General features: G+C 42.6%; 1 long non-coding RNA gene across 1 annotated transcript; it reads right to left on the bottom strand.

Moving 5' to 3' along the window:
* Positions 1–3,555: 3,555 nt before the first annotated feature.
* Positions 3,556–5,837, bottom strand: LOC122040192. Its single transcript, XR_006128537.1, has 6 exons — positions 5,583–5,837; positions 5,394–5,451; positions 5,257–5,319; positions 4,596–4,690; positions 4,028–4,121; positions 3,556–3,613 (listed from the first exon to the last, which is right to left on the bottom strand). It is a non-coding gene; the product is annotated as an uncharacterized LOC122040192 (long non-coding RNA).
* Positions 5,838–8,173: the final 2,336 nt, after the last annotated feature.

The following is an 8,173-nucleotide window of genomic DNA, read 5'->3' as shown; positions in this document are numbered from 1 at the left end:
GAGCCGCTCTGTATTTATTTATCTTCAACCGAGCAGGCAGTAGGCTCGGCATTAGTAAGGACGAGCGGAGAAGAACAACCAGTGTACTTCTTGAGCCATATTTTAAAAGACGTTGAATCTCGCTACACTGGCTCGAGAAGCTGGCTTTTGCTTTGGTCCTCGCCGCTCGGCGACTTCGTCCTTACTTCTTGGCACATACAATTATCGTCCGGATAAATAGCCCATTGGGAATAGTGCTGTTGAACCCAGAAGCGTCCGGCCGGCTCATCAAATGGACAACGGAGTTGAGCGAATTTGACATTCAGTATCAACCTCGCTTGGCGATAAAGGCGCAGTCCTTGGCAGATTTTGTCACCGAAGTGCAAAAGCCAGAGCCCGAAGCTATGTGGAAAATATTTGTGGACGGATTGTCCACTCGGCTCGGGAGCGGGATTGGCGTGCTATTACTCTCTCCCCAAGAAGAAAGGATGCACTTATCCGTCCGGCTGGACTACAAAGCCACCAATAATGAAGCGGAGTATGAGGCGCTCATAGCCGGCTTGCAAGCCGCCCGCGATGTTGGGGCCGGTCGGGTGACGCTCCATTCCGACTCTCAGCTTGCTGCCCAACAGCTTTCGGGCACTTTTGAAATTAACAACGCTTGGCTCAAACTCTACGCTGAAGCCTTCGAAAAGCTCAAGGCCAACTTCAGTGAAGTTATTATCCAGAAGATATCCTGAGCGGAAAACCAGGCGGCAGATGAGTTAGCCAAACTCGCAAGTTCAATATCACCGGTCGTTATCCAGCAGCCAATCGAACAAGTATACTTGGTGGCGCACATCGACTGAATGGAGGGTCTCGCATTCCCGAGTGATTGGAGGACAACCATCATGGAGTTTCTGCGCTCGGGTGCAACATCGTCCGACCAGGAGGAAGCCCATCTATTAAGAAGGAGAGCCGGCCGGTTCACACTCGTTGGAGACCAGCTCTACAAGAAGGCTTTCTCCCGCCCACTGTTGAAATGTGTGAGCTCGGAAGACGCGGCGTACATCCTCCAGGAAGTGCACCAAGGATCGTGTGGGGGACATCCGGGCGGACGATTGCTGGCTAGGAAGATCCTGTTGGCCGGGTACTTCTGGCCAACGCTGCAAAAAGATGCCGCTCGGACCGTCGCGACGTGCCTCTCCTGCCAGAAATACCACAACTTCTCCCACCGACCGGCAGAGGAGATGAAAGCGTCTACGGTATCCTGTCCGTTCGATCAGTGGGGAATGGATATCATAGGTCCATTCCCTATAGCGACCGGTCAGCGGAAGTTTCTACTGGTGGCGGTCGACTACTTTTTCCAAATGGGTGGAGGCCGAGCCACTGGCCAAAATCACCGAGCAGATGGTCAAAAAGTTTATCTGGCAGCATATAATCTGTCGGTTCGGCATTCCGCGCCGACTCATATCTGATAACGGACGACAATTCATCGGGAAGCAGCTCGAAGAATGGTGCAAAAGTTATGGCATTGAACAACACTTCACTTCCGTGGCGTATCCCCAGAGTAACGGCCAAGCGGAAGTAACCAATAGAGAAATACTCAGAATTCTTCGGGCTCGGCTCGACCACATTGGAGGAAGTTGGGTGGACGAGCTACCAGGCGTCTTATGGGCTATCCGCACGACTTCAAAGGAAGGAACGGGCGTCACGTCGTTCCATTTAGTGTACGGCGGTGAAGCGGTTATCCCGGTTGAAGTTGGCGTAGAGTCCGCCCGGATCCAGAACTATGATGACGACAATGCCGAGCGGAGGAACATGGAGCTGGACTTAATTGACGAAGAACGAGCCAAGGCGTCCGTTCGGCTGATGGCGTACCAGCAGAGGATGAAGCAGAATTACAACCGGCACGTGATCCCCAGAGCGTTCCAGGTCGGCGACCTAGTGTGGAAAAAAGTAAAGCTGGTCGGCGATGTTGGCAAGCTGGAAGCTCCTTGGGCGGGTTCCTTCAAAGTCATCGAAAAGCTCCGCTCGGGTGCTTATTATTTGGAAGATGAAGATGGACGGCGGCTCGATCGATCATGGAGCGCAAATCATCTCCAGCCGTACTGAGCTGGGTGAGAGGTGCGCTGATGAAATTCATTGTGTATCTCTTGGTCGCCTGTGTTCTTTTAATGCAGGAAGCAAAATGATAACGCATTTGGCAATCTTCGCCGAACGGCAATGTTGAAATTAGCCTTAAAGGTCGTCGAGCTCCGACGTTAAATATCGAGAGTCGAGCCGGCGACTATAAACCCTCCGAGCGGAAGGCCATCGAGCTCCGACGTTAAAAATAGAGAGTCGAGCCGGCGACTATAAACCCTCTGAGCGGAAGTCCGTCGAGCTCCGGCGTTAAAAATCGAGAGTCAAGCCAGCGACTATAAACCCTCCGAGCGAAAGACCGTCGAGCTCCGACGTTACATATCGAGAGTCGAGCCAGCGACTATAAACCCTCCGAGCGGAAGACCGTCGAGCTCCGACGTTAAATATCGAGAGTCGAGCTGGCGACTATAAACCCTCCGAGTGGAAGACCGTCAAGCTCCGATGTTAAAAATCGAGAGTCGAGCTGGCGACTATAAACCCTCCGAGTGGAAGACCGTCGAGCTCCGACGTTAAAAATCGAGAGTCGAGCCGGCGACTATAAACTCTCCGAGCGGAAGACCGTCGAGCTTTGACGTTAAAAATCGAGAGTCGAGCCGGCGACTATAAACCCTCCGAGCGGAAGACCGTCGAACTCCGACGTTAAAAATCGAGAGTCTAGCCGGCGACTATAAACCCTCCGAGCGGAAGACCGTCGAGCTCCGACGTTAAAAATCGAGAGTCGAGCCGGCAACTATAAACCCTCCGAGCGGAAGACCATCGAGCTCCAACATCAAAAATCGAGAGTCGAGCCAGCGACTATAAACCCTCCGAGCGGAAGACCCACTACAACAAAAATATTAAAAGACAACGGTTAAAAACCGTTGTCGTAGGCTCTTTAAAACCGTTGTAATTGGCAGTGTTGTTAAATGTGCGGTAAAAGACAACGGTTTAAAACCGTTGTCTTTGATCACATTAGACAACAGTCATGCAACGGATTTAAAGCGTTGTCTTTTAATACCAATGACAACAGTTCTACAACATATAAAACTGTTGTAATTGTTAGTTTTGCAATAATTTTGATCGCAGATATGCTTTTGACAACAAATACACTGTTGTCTTTCTTCCAAATTTAGTTTTAAACCATTGTCTTTGCATACTTTTCACAACGGTTAAAAAATTGTTGTCTATGTTGATTAGAAAATGCATCACGAATAGATAAAATAATTTTTTTGCACACAAACCTGTACAACATATATACATTCACAAAACCATTGGCAACATATATACATTCAGTTGCGTTTTATACATCTTGTCTCAACCAAAAACTGGTACAACATATATGTACATTCACTTAAGTTAAGTTTATAAACTTCTACAATTACTACAAGCTAAGCTATCCAAACATGACCATAAGTTCATGACAACCACAAAATTAAGTTTATCGAACCATAACCATGCAAATTAACTTATCCGTTTCTGAATAGATCAAGTGATCAGGATGTGCAACAATCTTCACGTACTGGTCCTTTTTCTGCATACAAAACTTCATAGACTTAGCTTGCAAACCCAGCTTTATCCCTTTTCTAAAAATAAACGTCCTGGAGATTACTTTCCTTCAGGATGAAAAGAAGAAAAAAAATATTAATATGAAAAGAAGAAAACCTCCTAATAAGTTGAGACTTAGCCAATATCCATGATCATGATAGAGGTTTGAATACTTAAATTTAGTCCCTCAAGTTTCATTTGAATCAATGAAACCTTTGGTATTTGGTTAAGTACTCACTATGGTCCTTCTCTAGACCGAACCTGGATTCGGAAGCTTGACCCATTATTTCAATGAACTACATGAGTTAAAAAAAAACAAAAAACACAACAGAAGCTAAAATGTTAAAAGACAACATATTTTATTTATGAATATGCAAAGATATGATAATTTAGGTTTTACCTTTATGTTTTGCATCAGTCGTTGACCTTATGTAGGGCAACACCGAAACAACTTCCAAGTAAATTGCAAGTACTAACAATGGACAAGGCAGAATCTACAATTATAGAAAAAAAATTATTAGATCTTGTAAAAACAATCATATAAATAAAAGAAATGTTTATTAGATCTTGTAAAAACATGCAAGTTATTTATGATCAAAGGAGACAAGTTTCAAAATCTTGGACAATTCACATCAGCAGGTTAAAACTGGAACCAGTCACTAATCTTGTCTGGTAGGATTGGATGGACTCTAGTTAACCTAAAATTTTCACAAGTTTAACTTGGAAAGAATAGTCAAACCTTCAAATGAAACCACAATCCAGATTTTTCAATACAGGGGTCCTAACAATTTATAAGGTATGGCACAAATCACGAAAAAACTTAAGAGCACTGCCCAACTTACCCACAGATATCGCAGTTGTACTCCTCTTATATTTGTACATTTGGACATAGAATAGGATATCTCAATTACAATATTAATCATTGGAGAACTAAAATATTAGTTACGTATATATAAACAAGTACTTACACATGAGAAAGGGAATGAACAAGCTCCTGCAGGAAATCAGTAATAAATCCATTTTCATCCATTAGCACATGGTAATGAGTGGGCCAGGTTGTACCCTATGAAATTACAAACACCAATATAAGAAAAACTTGAATTACTTATAACTCTTGAAATATTGAATTTATTTAGACAAATGGCAGAATTTAATCCACAAAGCAAGTTCCTGTCAAGAACATTGATAATTTAATTTTGAAAATATACCTAGTAATTCACAAAGCAGGTACTTGTAAAAAAGAAAGCACCCAAATAAAATCCACACCGACCAAGAATGCTAAAAATTTATAAATGTAAAGGCTTTAAATAGAGTACAACTTTTGAAACACAGAGCTTACAATCATGCCAGCATTAGAGCACATGTAGAAGTCATAATTCCTTGGATGACAAATTTGGTTAAAAATAATTGTCCCTGCATTTAAAACTCCATGGGAAAAAGTAATGTCAAAACATACAATGCGCTTCATATTTGTGCATTTGCGCATGTCATGTATGAGGCTTGAAACATCACGTCGAGCTAAAAAATTAACAACAACCCAACGGGTGATTTGAGACGGCTCTATCAATTTCTGAAAGAGGTATATATTTTAACTACAATAATAAACTCATTGAAAGAAAAAAAAAACACCTTTTGGTTAAAATTTCATCTCCCCCTTGATGGAATAAAGTCCTCTCCATTGCCAACTCTGAGCTGTAGCATTTGCTTTTGTCATAAATAACCTCAAATAATACGTAAAAATATAAATACAAAACATAAAACCATACCCGGGGAGGTTGCAATACTATGGCTTCTATTTGAGTAAAAGCAGTGGCAATGCTAACGCTACATGCATGTAGGAGTGGGTGAGCATCATAATTATTGAATCTCAAAGCCTATCTATCATCCAAGGATAAGCATGAAAAAATAGCATACATGTCATACCAACAAAACCAATCTTAAAGATCGACACATACCTCATTGAGGACACTTATTCATTCATAAGGCGTCAGCCTTGACTTTTCCACCGGGGAAGCTTGTTGAAATGTTGACAGTGATTTGGTATATCTTTGCAGTGAAACTAAGGAGCATAACTGAATAGTTTGCCAAATTTGTTAGGATAAAAATAAAGGTTCTTTCAAAAAAAATTTAAAAAAAGTGAAGTAGAATGAGCTCAAAAACCTCAAAGGGCACATATGATGGTCCTTTTGGTTTTCCAACATTTAAGCAAGGAAAATCAGCAGAGTAACACAATTGAATTCTCTGTTGTCACAGAAAATAATCATAAACAATTACTTCAATTGTATATGAATTTTCATTTCCATTTCTCAAAGGAAGGAAGCAAGACCAATTCCAACCTTGAGGCAGATACAACACCATTATACAAATACTAATGGTTTTCATAAAGCAAGATTAGTTCCAAACATAAGCAGAGAAAAAGGAGAATTCTGCAGTTCCAAGCAATAAATTCTTATCGCCAAAGGAAGAAACACAGAAGTTGTACAAACTCACATTTATATAAAAGCAGCTTCTCCTAGTTCTTAAAATAATGCTTCATTACATATGCTTCAAAAATTCAAAGATTCTTATAAACCAATTGATTGCAAAATGCTGACAAATAATGAAACAACACAACCTGGAAAAACTCACATTTCATCTTTGCAAGCCTTGTCACTTACCCCAATGATTTTAAATATGTTTAATAAAATTATTTTTTAAAAAAAATCACTTTTCCAAACAAAACCTAGGTGAGACATACCTTTCGCTCATCCTCACTGCCTCCATGTTCTTACTCATAATTGCTGCCATCCTCACTGCCTCCATGTCCTAACTCAAGGAAGTAGGAAGTTGGTACACTTTTTAAGGTTAGATGAGACAAGAAGGCTTATTCATTTGTTACAAAGTTGTTCAGCTGTTCCTCTAAAGGAAGGTGAAGCGAAACCATCACAATCAAATGCTTCCTCCGTTTGCATCTATGAATTAATTGTAGCAACTTGAGTAAAAACCTTTCTTGAAAAAACCAAAGAGTTGCTAATCAATTCACAGATCAAATAGAGATCCAAGAAATCTCAGAACTTCTTGTTTTAAAAGCAAACAGAACATGAAGTCAAAGGTTTTCTTTAGTTTTGATTGCAATCTTAGATTAATACGATTGCCTAAGGAAAAGGGAAAACAAAATTGAAATAGGAAGAGGTTGTTTGGCGAGATCAAAGATTATTCGATCTGTGAACATGTACAAAGAATAGCAATAAAGTAATTTGGGGTAGAGAATTTGAGATCGGCATATAATCAAACACCTTTGATGCATCTTGTTAGTTACCAGCACTGGTCCATCTCCCACGTCCGCGGCTGCCGTCGGCCGGCGTAGAAGGAATACAACGATCAGGAAGAATGGAACGACCTCCATCTCCGATCGGAGACGAGGACCCCTCGATCATACTCGGTGCGCTTGTCCGGGTCGGAGAGCGTCTTGTAGGCCGCGTGGATCCACATGAACTCGTCAGCCAGTCCGCCGCGACCACAGCGTCCGGGTGGCATGCGCCGGCGAGCCTCCAGTAAGCCACCATGATCTTGAGCCCCGATGTGGCAGCGGCGACGCCAGCACGTCGTACATCGTGCCGGGGCTGAGGGTGAAGTCGGGGGCACCGAAACGGCAGTGCGAACGGGAATCTGGCGATGGCGATGAGAAGAGGGGGAAAGAGGAGGAGGGAGCCCCTAAAATCCCTCCTCTCACCCCTTCTGAAGGTTTCGGTAGGAAGGTCGGGGGGGGGGGGGGGGAGAGAGAGATCGTATGAGGAGAGGGATTTAGGGTTCGGGAAGGCTAAGGGGGAAAATAGGGTGCCAAAAAATTTTCGGAGGGAATGCAAAACACTGCCACAACAAAAACTGTGAAGGGAAAAAACGGCGAAAGAAAAAAGTCAAAGACAACGGTTTTAATAAACCGTTGTCTTTGACCCCCTAAGAAAGCACTTAAAGACAACAGTTTTAGAAAACCGTTGTAAAATGTGTTGTTGATTTTACAAAAAGTCGCTCAACGACAATAGTTTTTACAAAACTGTTGTCTTTTGTTTTTTTTGAAAGCTCAAAGACAACGGTTTTGCCAAAAACTGTTGTCTTTAACCAAATTAACAACACTTCCTTCTAAAACTGTTGTCGTAGGGGTGTTGTCTTTTAACATTTTTGTTGTAGTGACCGTCGAGCTCCAACGTTAAAAATCGAGAGTCGCGCCAGCGACTATAAACCCTCCGGCCGGAATAAGGGAATAAAGAGGACTTGTAAGCAAGTACCCAAAAGTACTCGCCGTCAACACCGTCTATACTGGCCGATCGGCCATGTACCCAAAGGTACTCCGTCAACATCCAGACAACAACCTCATCTATCGAAACAAGAATATATTCAGCCGAGCGGACTAGCTACGCAAAATACTTCGCAAAAAATCCTTTTCGAACGCAAGAGAGATGTGACAAGAGGCGAGCGGACAACATGCGTATTGATTAGCGAAAGAAAAAAGGCAAGAAAAAGGATAGCATATCAGAGAAATTAAGGCCGGGCGGTCGAATTACAAAAA

Source organism: Zingiber officinale, chromosome 2A (genome assembly GCF_018446385.1).
Source record: "Zingiber officinale cultivar Zhangliang chromosome 2A, Zo_v1.1, whole genome shotgun sequence".
Lineage (NCBI taxonomy): Eukaryota > Viridiplantae > Streptophyta > Magnoliopsida > Zingiberales > Zingiberaceae > Zingiber > Zingiber officinale.
This window is presented reverse-complemented; position numbering and strand designations above follow the sequence as displayed.